The sequence below is a fragment of the Triturus cristatus genome, chromosome 10 (assembly GCF_964204655.1).
Source record: "Triturus cristatus chromosome 10, aTriCri1.1, whole genome shotgun sequence".
In the NCBI taxonomy this organism is placed as follows: Eukaryota; Metazoa; Chordata; class Amphibia; order Caudata; family Salamandridae; genus Triturus; species Triturus cristatus.
The window spans coordinates 110,849,463-110,862,565 of record NC_140593.1 but is presented as its reverse complement, the minus strand read 5'-3'; the positions used below and the strand labels follow the sequence as shown (position 1 = coordinate 110,862,565).

Sequence of the window (13,103 nt, the reverse complement as noted above, 5' to 3'; positions counted from 1 at the left end):
ACCCTTCACGATACATGAACACATTTCTTAGTATATTTGTCTTGTTCTTATGCATGCATGCGAGACACCATTCGGCAAATCCACAGAAAGAATTGTAAAACGCACTCTATATACTCAACACCAATGTTCAAGCGCACAGTTGCACAAATACACAGCATGCATTAAATATAAATCTACTCCACTCCCCCAACACACAAGCGTAAACGAACAGCCATGGACACAAATACACATGCACTGGATGGCAGTGTTGTCAACATGTCTACCTTCCAGATCACACAGTGCGAGGATAGTGCCGGGATCTTCTCTAGTGGGCTTTCATGTGCCAACGTACGCAAACACATTGGTGCATGCCTGTGTTGTAACTGAAGCCAGACTTCTTGGTTTGCCAATGCTTGTTTCTACAACTACCAAGTTGCAAAGAAAGGACAGAAAACACAACATTGCAGGAGACATTATTATAATCTAGACTGCACACCAGCCACTTAGGGACTCTAGATTATCAGACTCTTTGTGAAAAGCATGTTTGCTCCTTCTTCTCTGCGGGCGGCGGCGAGTTTAAGGTAATTACCCACGCACTTATGTTTGATTCCTGCCCTTGTTTAATATCAGATTTTTTTCTTCTTATGTCTTCGTTTTCCCCCCCAGAATGTGCACTATTAACGAAGGGGGAGAGGTTCCTGTTTCTCTAGTAAAGAGGTCACCCCCCTGTGCCTTGACGCGTACCCTTCTTTTTGAACTGTACGCACAGCGCGCGCCCACAAAGATTTTCATGATTTTTTTTTTTTTAATTGGTACATGAAGTGAATATACTTTGTTAATGAAGCCAAGCATCTACTGCCGAGGATCACTAATGCCAACACGCAAAGCCGTGATCATCAAATTTAGAGAAATGATCCCAGTGCTGTGTTATATTTCCTGCTTTTTATGAAGTAACTGAGACGAATCAGTGGAAAATAACCAGCACCGGACTAATTTCAAAAATTAGTTTTAGGAAAATTACTTTTTTTCTTTAACAATAGCAAATAGTGCCAAAGCCTCGTCTGCACAAAGCACAACTGATGGCTTCAGAGGAAACAGAAGAATAAATATTAGCAAATGTAACCCAGTGATGACTGCAGGGTCACCTTATGAACCACTGTGCATTAGAGGGATACTGGCAGCCACAAAGGAACTTCAAGACCGAGTCCAGCCACGAGGCGATGTCTATGGGGGATGGAATGGTATTTAATCCAGAGGTGACTGCAGGGTCACCTTATGAACCTCCAATTGTGCATTAGAGGGATACTGGCAGCTACAAAGGAACTCCAAGACCGAGTCCAGCCACTGGGCGATGGCTATGGGGATGGAATGGTATTTAATCCAGAGGTGACTGACAATGTCCTTTCATGTCTACAATTGGGACCAAATCATAGGTGGCCCTGCACCTCCTACCTTCGGTCTTTGTGCAGCTCCTGCCTCAGGACTCTGATGGCGCCTGTCCTGGAACTCGAGCATGCGCAGGAGGAATTGCTGAGCAGCTCTTGAGATATGTGGCCATCTCCTGTCATCAGTAGTGCCTGGAGGAGGCTGGTTCCTCAGGTGACAGCATATGTGAGCCTATCACAGAGAGGCTGCATGAGATGGACAGTGCAGACACCAGTTTGCCCTGCCTGCCAAATGCTCTTCCACGGAAAGAGTGGGAACCAGGATGTATGGACGCCAACATGTAAAGCCTGTTTTCAGCTCTTGTAGCCAGGAGAGGAGATTGGCATTTTCTGGGCACGGTGAGTGTGTGCAGCCTGCAGAAAGACGGCAGAATATCATATGCCAGCTTCTTCTCTCACAGCCAAGAGGGGGCAGTCTTTAAACTGGTAGATGCAGGCAAGCCAGCACTGGGAAATCAATACTCACTTGCAACAAGCTATTACAGGTGGTAATACTGTAATTTTCTACTTACAAGCACATTCGCACACCAGAACACATGAGTAATAGGAAAACATTGAACATCTATGTATAGGAAGATTACCAATTCTCACTTCTCTTCTAATATTGGATGATTTATATAAAGGGGTCACAACGATTTTGCAAACTACTTTACTCCACAAAATGTGCCATTGTAGTGTGAATGTTCTTCATTAGTTGGGACGGGTTGACGCGCACCACGAGAAATAAAGTCACCAGATTGATCTAGTCAAAGGTTTCAGTAATTTAAACCTGAGCTCAACCCCTCGTAGCTATGGCACAGAGCAGACAGGCTTAACTTAGCAAAAATGTGTAAACCATTTAGATGTACCAAAACAGTTAAAAAGTCAAAGACACAACGAAGTAAAAATCCATCCCCAACTTATAGTAACAGAGAACAGTTTACTAGCAAAATGACACTGAAACAACTAAAATCCAATAGGAGGACATGGAGGTATGGATTTTGAAATGTTTAAGTAGAAAAAGCATTAAGAAAAAGTAAAGTGCTAATGATTGTCACTTGTCACTGTAGATCGGGTCTAAGGTGCAATTTCACTTAGTCTGAGATGGAGCCCGGGTTAGATACATTAGGGGGACTGGTCTGCTGAAAGTCTAGAAGTCAAAATGTTCTACAACTTTCTAAGTCTCTCTGGTCTGGAGGAGAAGTTTTCAAACTTACTCTAGTGCTTAAACAACCATTAGAGAACACTTCTGATGTTCACAGTGCCCGAGAGGAGGCACTTAGAGACTCACACAGTATCAAGCAGAGGGCAACAGCAGAATTTAGTCTGGGATCCAGTTGCTACTGGCCAGCTGGCCACTTTAGGAGAAAGGACTCTTTCTGCTGGTTGTGTTCCCTGTAGCTACACAGGAAGCAAGCCAATGGACCCTTGGGGTCCACGTTTGTGTCCTGAGTACAAGTAGGAGGAAGTCCAGCACTTCAGGTCTCCTCACATGCCTCAAACAGCAGGAGCAGTTGTCCTTCTGTTTTTCTACAGGTCCAGAAGTGTTCTGAGAAGGAACCTTGGAGTGCCGCATTTATGCCTGGCACCTGTTTATAGGTGGGGGGACACTCCTGGGCACTCAGTAACCTATGAGGCATACGTTCTCAGAGGCAACCCTACCCACTGTTTCTGGTTTACCACAAAACAGTTGCAAAATGCCACGTGCCAAGGCAATGCCATGATGGCGGAAATCATCTGCCACACTGAACATGGGCTCTGAAGGAGGGGGCTGAGTAGGGGAGAGAACTATGTAAATCTACAGTGTCCTCCCACAGCTAACACTAACATCTATTTTGAAGCAGGCCAGGTACCCACACCAAACCAGGAGACTGAAGTCTGGTAGAACAAACACAGGGGATAGACAAGAATTGACCTGGCATCCTGTTTTCTCCCTTTCAAGTGCTCCAACGTGTTACATGTGGCTCAAACAGATCTGTCAGGAATGATTTGACATTGTGGTGTCAACAGGATGGCAAGCACAAACACTTTTTCTAAGCTCACATGAGTCATCTGTGCCCATTCAGATTGACCTATCAATCATAGTGCCCTGTTGTGAAGCTTCAGAGGGGAATTTCACACCTCATTCACACCTCATTCAGGATATGTATAGGCTGGGAGATGCTGGAGAGCCAATGAAAATTAGCCCCCAGGACGTCACACAGGGAAAAGTTAACTTTTTTAAAGTTACTTTCCCGTACAATGTATTGAAAATCCCACATCACCATTGAATTGTATTTTAAATAACCATTAAAAATAGTTGTTTCATTATTTTTCTAGGCGGTGCCATTCCCGGGATACAGTATTAGTATTTTTAATCTGTAATCTGATTTCCTCCACAGGACAGCTGGGCCTGCCAAAGTGAAAATATATTGTAGGGCCTTTACTGTAGGGACATGTTAGTATTCATTTTCTAATGTCTAACTTAGGAGTTATTTACTAATATTTAAAAGGGAGATTTTTATCTGTCAAAAAGGGCTCTTTTAACAGGTCGCATTGCAAGTTTAAACTCCAGCAGTCAAGCTACAATGTTAGGCCTGAAGCCATGTTTTCCTTGTAATGCTATTGGATGAGACAATAAGTGCTGCAGTCCATAGGTGACATTTACTTTCCATTGTCCCAGCGGCAGACTCTACACTGTATACTATGGGCTTGTAGGAGACTTAAATATGCCAATCAGGTACTACCCAGGTTCTACATGCGTTAGGAGTCAGAGCACATACACTGGACCGTAGTGCCCCCGTGTGCAGAGTCTAAAAACAAACATAAAATATCAGCAAAAAAATAGGGGTGACGACACAAATAGGGATATTTTCTCGCAGCTGTCAGCTAGCCCCATGTCATATGGAAGGTTTTAAGATCATTCTGTTTCTTGATCTAACCCAGCAAGCATGCCAGGGCTTGTAAAAGAGGACTGCATTTGCAAAAGTGAAACTAGGGGGCTAGGAATCACCAGTACCTGTGGATAGAAAACAGGACTGGCTGCGGTTCAACTTCATGGCAAAAGGCATGTCAACAACTACGTCACCATTCATTTGGTCCAGTTGTCCTATCTGTATGTATAGGTAAGAAATATTTCACAAATGGGGGTGCTCAATAAACTTTGTTGGATGTCAAGGTCTGGATGAAGTGCAGCTAATGTTTCAAACTTTGGGGGTCTGGAGTGGAGTGGAGTGGCCTCTCAAGTAAAGTTGAGTATTGCCAGCATATTGGTGAGTGTTGATGCGATCAGTATGTAGAACCACAAGGCGTTTCATGTAGAGGTTGAAGATGAAAGGGGAGTCTGCAGGTGAAAGGGATCTTCTGGGACTGGGAGGTTCCAATGTGACATAAATGATGTTGACTGGATGGGATGAATATCTCAAGCGTTCAATAAGAATTCAATTGTTTGCTTATGCTTTTTAGGTCTGGCAGAGAAAACAAGGAATGATGGGCCAGATGTAGGTAAATGTGAAATACTAATTTCTTAATAGCGAATGTTACCGATTCGGTATTAAGAAATCGGTATTTCCTATGTAGGTAAAGATTCAGTAAAAAATACTGAATCCTTAATATTCCTTACTACCGAATCGTTAATAGCGGGAGGTATTTCAAGGGTGCCAGGGTGTCCAAAGGACACCCTGTTGCACCCCTGAAATGTGCATGTGTGCACATGTGGTGCACATACATGCCCTAAGGGCATGGATGTGTGCCACATGGCACATTAAAAAAAAGCAAAAAAAGTGCTTTTTGGAAGGAAATCGCTACTTACCACCAACTTGAAGTTGGTGGTAAATAGCGATTCCTTAAGGCTGAGGTGCACTGTTTTCAGTGCTTCCTACATTGCATTTAAGGAATCGGTATTACCGATTCCTTTAATGCAAGAGCAATAAGGAATCGGTGTTTACAGATTCCTTATTTACCAATTCCTTACGTACATCGCACATGGCTAAATACCGCTCGGTAACGCTGAAATTTACCGAATTTCGCCATTACCGGCCGGTATTTAGCCACCTACATCTGGCCTGATATTTCCTTTCTAGCGAGCAACGGTACAGCCAGAAATATGTATATATCTCCAAAGCATGAGAAAAGAACCATTGGCATTATGTAAATTAAACAACCTCCATAAATGTAATATCACATTTTGACTACTAATTACATTTCATGTTCTATTTCTGTAAAGGTTCCCGCCCATCGCAGTAGCCATTTCTCTGAAAATATAGTCATGTCATAGGGACTCTGAACAGTAGCATAACACAAAATGATGCCCCTCCCCCTACAGGATGTATAGAGGGCCCACTGACCGTCCCATATCCTAAATAGCTGTCTATTGGAGACAAGTCAGCAGACAGACTTCACGCCAGTCCTGGTTTTTCAACCACCAGCACCTTGACTTCTGGGAGTTGTAGTTTGGCCACAGCAAGCTTGGGCCTACCGGATTCAGCATGCAAAGTGCTACAGGATAAAAAGTCAGGACTCGGTCCATACTTTGAAGACATGCCTGTATATGTAAAATTCAGATTAAAACCAGGTCACCACTATTTTCACAGGGTGACCGCCATCTACCCTGCCTAGATTTGGGCCCCACTAAATAATGTGCTGACACATCTCAGTGTAATTTCCAAACACCGGGACACTTTCAGCAGCGCCTTCACGTTGTCTGCTTTCCATCTGCAACAAGCAACAACGTGCAGGCTAGGACTGGACTTTCTTAATTTCGTCTCCTGCTGGACCCATAACAAAGGCCGAATTTGAGGAGTCATCAGGCCTCCTTTTGCTGGAGTCTCCTGGCTGGGAGCAGGCAGGAGCCTCACACCTAGAAGCAAATGCAGCAGAGGGGGAACAAAGGTTAGCACTTCCCACATACTTAAGAGAGGCAGCTTTTCACTTTGTTCAGGCGCTGTTTACTAGATATGTATGCACTGTAAGAATGGCAGATGTGTTGGTCTCTCCCAGTATTTACATAATACTAAATGTAATTTATATAGCGCTTACTACCCCTGAGGAGGCGTTGAGTGTCAGAGCGCTTTACATCACATGTACATATTAAAGTCGTGGCTTGTGATGCCACTTCCTATGATGTCAATTGCTGTGATGCCACATATAATGTCATGCGCTGTGATGTCATGTGCCGTGATGTCACGCGCCATGATGTCACTTGCATACTGCCCCTCTAGGTTAGTCCCACCACTTCTTTTTTTAGGACTTGTGCCCTGATTAAAACCCATCTCTCAGATGCGTAGAAAAGAGAGGTAGCTGCCTGCACGAAATATTTTTATTATAGCCCATGGCCCGGTGCTTAATTTTATGGAGTGCGTTCTAAATACATGTGAATATCACCTAATAAAATCATATTACGAAGTGACGGAGGCGCAGAGGGAGGGCACATCTGTTACTGGGCGGCGAAGGTTGTGTCACGTAAATGGAAGGAAACACTGAATATAAAATCAACTAGAATGCGCTCAGCCCCAAGGGGGTGGAAGCCAGAAACGGAATCCTATATAATTAGCAGGTTAGGCCAATAATTCCACCAGGGAAGGGAGGCGGGGAGCAGGCACAAACAGCCGAGCGAGTCTGCGACTCCGCGCTCCCTCTGCCCGGCCGGGAAGAAGCGAACCTGTGTTTCTAATAAACCTGCTAATTTACAGGGCTTACCCCATAATGCATTTCTTTTTGGTACATAATTGAGTTATTACTGAAATTTGGAGCGCTTGTTACATTGACCTTGGCAGGATGAAGGGCTTGGTTGACCCTGCTCGGAGTCAAACATACACAAATATCTCTCAAAATTCTCAAACATACCAGCTATATAGGAACATTTCCTCCCCATGTATTCGTCAGTAGGTATCGGCTTCTATGGCCTATATCAGAGGTTTTTCTTTAGCTTTCCTTTTGCAAATCATTGCCATCAGGTTTGTTTATCAAATGGGTGAAGACTACAATTACCAGAATGCACTGCCGTCATACCTGAAACCTCAGTACTGTATACATGCTATCCTGGTGAAATAGACACATCAGGTCTCTCTAAATTAAGAATATATGACTACACGTCACCAAAGAAACAGTGATCAAGTCCTCTGACATTTCTTTTACACGTCCTGGTTTTCAGGTGTGTTAGTTCAGTGGGATCAGCTGACATGAACCATAGATTATTAACCGATAAACCATGACTGGAGGGAGCATCGTGTCCCTGGTGCTATAGGGTCTTCTGTTAACCTCACTCTATGCCTCCAGGAAAATAGCAGAGAAGGTTAATGTATCTGCTGCACGCAGGTGCAGACCACTGGCTAATTGCAGGTTCAATTATAGGTAATACAGGTGTTTACTACAGACCTCACTCTGTCCTTTGTGAGAATTGTCTTTATCTCTTAAATTGCTCCTTGTCATGAACATGATGTCTAAGAAATGCTTTTAGAGCAGCACTCAGCAAGCTGTGCATCGTAGAGGTCTATGATTCTGATGGGAAGTGGAAACAACAAGTCCCAGCATGCTTTTGGTTAACATGGCCGAAACCCCCCCAACTGACATGGTGCCAGTTGGTAGCTATACTCATCGCTTTTTTTTTTCAAACATCATTTACATCTCAGTCGTCGCAGTCCTGAAATTTGAATGATAGGCTGAGGGCCCCACAGATTTGCCCATGGATTCACCAAAATGCTAGGGTAGCAGAAGTGACATCACACACCCTTGACCTTAATGACATGACAGGGAGTGATCTCATAGGACCTTTCACCCTCAATCTTCCTATGAAATGATGTCACTTTACCTCAACCCTTGTGACATCACAATAAATGACATCACTGACGTCTATAATAAACGCATGAGTCATATAATAGCACAACACCGAGAAATGTCTGTTTTAGATACCAGCTCTATTAGGGTGCGGACATATTTCAAGCAGATCCGTGCTCGCTTCTCCTAGTATTACATGAAACATTATATGTTCTTCAGAAGAGGATTTAGTGCCACAAAATACACAACAGCCAGGGATGGCTCCTCAATTTAAAACGAGGAGTGTTGCCCACAACCACCAGAACTGGAAAATATAAAAGTAATAAAGTTAATTAATTACCGTTTTATTTTTCTTTCAGCAACCCATCCTGAACTAATAATCAGGATGGGGCGGGGCACTGCAGAGTGACAGCAGCCGAGAGCTATGCGCTTTAAAATGTGCATGTCCCTTTGTCCGGAATCTTGGGCCGGTCAGCCAGACATGGGCATTTTGAAGTTCTTTAACCTAGACTCTTGTACTATGGTTGGCCTTGGTTGGTCAACAAAAAAGTGCCTCTATTGTGCGAGGTCCAGCAAATTGGTGTGGGTGCTCCACATACACCATTGGTGCCCCTTTAGTCCAAATCATAGATACAAAATTAAACCGCTAGAATTTTGCCATTAGTGCCATCCACAAATGATGAATTGCCTTTATGTCAAAAATGACCTCTAGTATGTCAGAGTCAGCATTTTGGCATAATTGACCCCTCCTATATAGTACGATTGTCCGCCTTTATGCTAATAATTACCTTCAATGTACCACAAGAGCAATTTGCCACGAGTGCCCCCTTTGCCAAGAATCTCCTCCAGTATGCCATTGCCAGTGGATTTCAACAGTTGCCCCTTTGCCCAGAAGTACATCCAGTGTGAGAGAGCATTGCACAGCCATGGTAAAACAACGTTTACCACAAAACTTTTCCCCCGCAGGGAATGACAACGCGGTCGTTACAACAACCGCGTTGTGATTCTGCATACCATTACTTCGCAAGTCGGACCAACGACTTGCGGAGGGGGTGGGGGAGGTGTTGGATTTAAAATCCAACACCTTCCCTAGTGTCCGCACAGACTAGAGTTGGAATAGTAAATTATACTATTCCAACATCCAGCGTCCCCCTCCGCAAGTCGTCCTTCCAACTTGCGGAGTAATGGTATGCGGAATCACAACGCGGTCGTTGTAACGACCGCGTTGTGATTCCCTGAGGGGAAAAAGACGGAGGGATGAAGACATAGATTCCACAGCCATAGCTACGAAGATTGGCACTGCTGTTGTCTTTTCTAACACTTGTGCATAAACAGGCACCACACACATATGTCTGTGCACCATGGGGCAAATGTGTGAGTATATCTAGCATAGGCTTTGTACTTGACAATTTACCTTACAGTACAAAGTACAAAATACTATGACTAGGCAAACTAACATTTTTCAAACATTGGTTGAGTGCTGTGTAGTGCAGCACACAAGCAATGTTTAAAAAGGTTAAAGAAATTAAAACATTACTCCAACTCCTCCCTCAAGAAGGTGCTGTTTTTGCTGAAAAGCCCTGTCTAACAGTTTTTAGTGGATAGGACTTTGCGTCAACATCCCTGGGTTGTAGCATGGGAACACCCGTATAACAGCCATGTCCTGGCCCTGTGATGCAAATTAGCTCAAAGCAGCACAAAGCATTATTTACACAACTTTAAGACTACATCCATTGAAAAAAAAAGTTCTGCACTGGGACGCAAATAGTTTATCAAGTCTTTGCGCTACTTTGGGTCGCTCTGAGTGACTCTGCGCTGCGCCAAGGCTTGGTAAATTTGCTCCTCAATGTCAGTCATTCTAACTCACTCTCTTTCACGCACACGCATGGACACATGCTCATACATACACACACTCGCACATACACATGCTTCTCTCGAACAAGCATTCTCAAGGGCATGCACACAATATGGATTTTACTTACAACAGCTGCCAAAGAAGGTCCTGTCCAGTTCCTGCGGCTTCATTTTTTATTATGCTAATAGCGAATACAACACTATTATTTACTATTAGCGTAATGACAAATGTGGCCAAAAAGAAGGATGGAGTTCCACATCTACAAGGGCCAGCCACTCCAGTGTTCTTGGCACTGATTTTGCCACCTCTGAAGTCAGGAGTCAGAGAAGCAGTGCCATAAGTCTCAAAGGGCTTTCCAGGGGTCGCAGCTGTGACCCCTGTTGACTCCTAATGAGGTCCATGGATTTGCCTGGCCAGTCCTGGTTTTTCATCTCTCACCTTTCATCTATCACTCCAAATTTCAGTTTATTTAGCATGTCCCGGTCTTCAGAGAGGGTCGACTGACCACGCAGGGAGGCAAGATCTCATGTGTCCCATTGCAGAATCCTTTAGCAGCCCTAGCAGGACACAATTTAGTTAACATGGATTTGTAAAAGTTGCATTTAAAACAACCTTGTGCCTTATTTTCTGTGTTTTCAATGTTGGTGATTGCTATGATTTAAGACATTTTGTGCTTTTCTTTAGATGCCAAATTGTAGTCCTACTTCTGTGTTTGTGGAATGTCCCACTTTTGGGTTTTTCAAGCTCTGGTCATCCGATTATTTTTTTAAATTTATTTATTTTGCAGAGTTTTATATAGCGCGAACTAGACCCGAATCCAACCAGGTATCAGAGCGTTTTACATAACACCAGTTACATTACATGAGGACACACATTCATTTTTTTGTTAGGTCTCGCTGAGACAGCGAAAGCTGTCTCTTTGAGACATTTTGTAAGTGGGCTTTCAAAAGTGCTACCCACATGGTTTTGCTGGCCTAGGGCTTGAGTGCACGATGGCGTGCATGTGCACAGCTGCTCCTTGCATTCCCCCCTCCCTTCTCACCCAGCCCTTTGATGCTCTGCTCGATTACTTTCACTTTAGCCGCTTTGACCCTTGCATTCCCCCCTCCCTTCTCACCCAGCCCTTTGATGCTCTGCTCGATTACTTTCACTTTCGCCGCTTTGATGTTTGATCGCAAACGCGATCACTTCCGCTTGGCATAGCCTGTACTTGTTCTCTTTGTCCTCACATATGCTCTTCCCTCTATGTTTTTCTCTCTGGTCTCACATGTGCTATTCCCTCTGTATTTTCACTCTGCCCTCACATGTGCTTTTCCCTCTCTATTTTTCTCCCTTTCCTCACACATGCTATTCCCTCTGTATTTGTCTCTCTTCCCTCACATGTACTCTTCCCTCTGCATTTTTTCTCTATGCTCTAACATGTGCTCTTCGCTCTGTATTTTTTTCTCTGCCCTCGCATGTGTTCTTCTCTCTACATTTTTCTCTCTGCTCTCACATACTCTCTTCCCTCTATGTTTTTATCTCCGGTCTAACATGCGCCCTACCCTCTGTATTTTTCGCTTTGCTCTCACATGAGCTCTTCCCTCTCTATTTTTCTCTCCTCCCTCACATGGACTCTTCCCTCTGTATTTTTCTCTCTGCCCTCACGTGCTTTTCCCTCTGTATTTTTCTCTCTTCCCTCACATACTCTTCCCTGTATGTTTTCCTCTTTGCCCTCAAGTGCACTCTTCCCTCTGATCACATGCATACACAACTTTGCACACATACAAACACACACATGCATTTACACACACATATGAACATATACAAACACACACAGACATGCATAAACATATGCATATACATGCACACCAACACACCAACCCCACATACACATATAAACAAGCACGCACACCAGCATACTCAAACACATATACATACATACAAACATGCATACACAGACATAGGTATACACACAAACATATGTGTACACATCCATGAAGACAAATGAACACAATGACACACCCATACTTGCACACCAACACACACATGCATACACAAACATATACACATACAAACACACACACATGCATACACACACAGATATATACATATAGACACACACACTATGCACACACACGCATCTCCCGTACTGTCTCAGGGGAAGAGTCGGTGTCAGCTGTCTCCTAGAGGGAGATCTCGCATGAGGCAGTAAGACTCAGAGACATGTGGCGGTGGGGAGAGACAGACTTGCCTCCCTTTAATTGTGTTGTTGCAAGATGGTGACTATCTTCTGCCACTGGTGCATTCAGATAAGCGGCAGGAAGTTCGTCGGACACATGCACTGGTTACAATTTCGAGAAAGTGGGGTGAACGTTTCACAGATCGGGAGTGTGTGTCAACACGTGTTTCTCCTTCACGGCAAGGCCAATCAGTATGTTTTGTTTAACCGTGTGGTTATGAATCCTTTAATTGCATAAGTGAGCGGGTATGGATGTAAACAAAAATGTAACACTAATACCACATTTTCTGTCACTCTTGTGAACAGGTTTGCTGTGAATGTATGAATGAGAATGGCGTTTTAGAATACGTTGCATGGAAAAGGGTCAACATGGTGTATACGTGTTTTTTGGTGTTTTTTTATTTTTTTTTAATTTATTTTTTATTGCAAGGTTAACGTCATGATATACCGGATTCGGATGCTTCATTGCAGATCAGTTGTTTGGCCCGTGGTTATTTACGAGTTTGGAAACTACTTTTGTATTGTTTCGATTCTTTTTGTCTCTGCCCTATCTCTTGGCTGCGTCCTTACTCTCTCCCATCTTCTCTCTTTACCTCTTTGCTACATGTTCTCTCGTAATGTTTTCATTTTCCCCAACTCTCCTCTTTACTCTCTCTAATTCTTTTTTTGCTCCTTTTCTGTCTGTCCCTTCTCTCCTCTTTCTCTCTCCACCTGTCCCTTCTCTAACCCCACTCCTCTTCCTCTTCCTCTGCCCGCCCCCCATCCCTCTCTCTCGCAGTACTGCAGCATAGGCAGCACCAGGTCTCTGATGCCTTCTCAGTGTTGGCCCTGGGGGTGGAGGAGGTAAGTCAGCCCCCCAAGTGAATCCCAT

The 13,103-nt window shown here is 43.9% G+C and overlaps 1 protein-coding gene across 2 annotated transcripts in view; it reads right to left on the bottom strand.

Annotated features, from left to right (window-relative positions):
- RBMS3 (RNA binding motif single stranded interacting protein 3) overlaps window positions 1–13,103 on the bottom strand; it is a 1,484,785-nt gene that overhangs the window by 1,393,452 nt on the left and 78,230 nt on the right. The gene's annotated exons all lie outside the window — the stretch shown is intronic.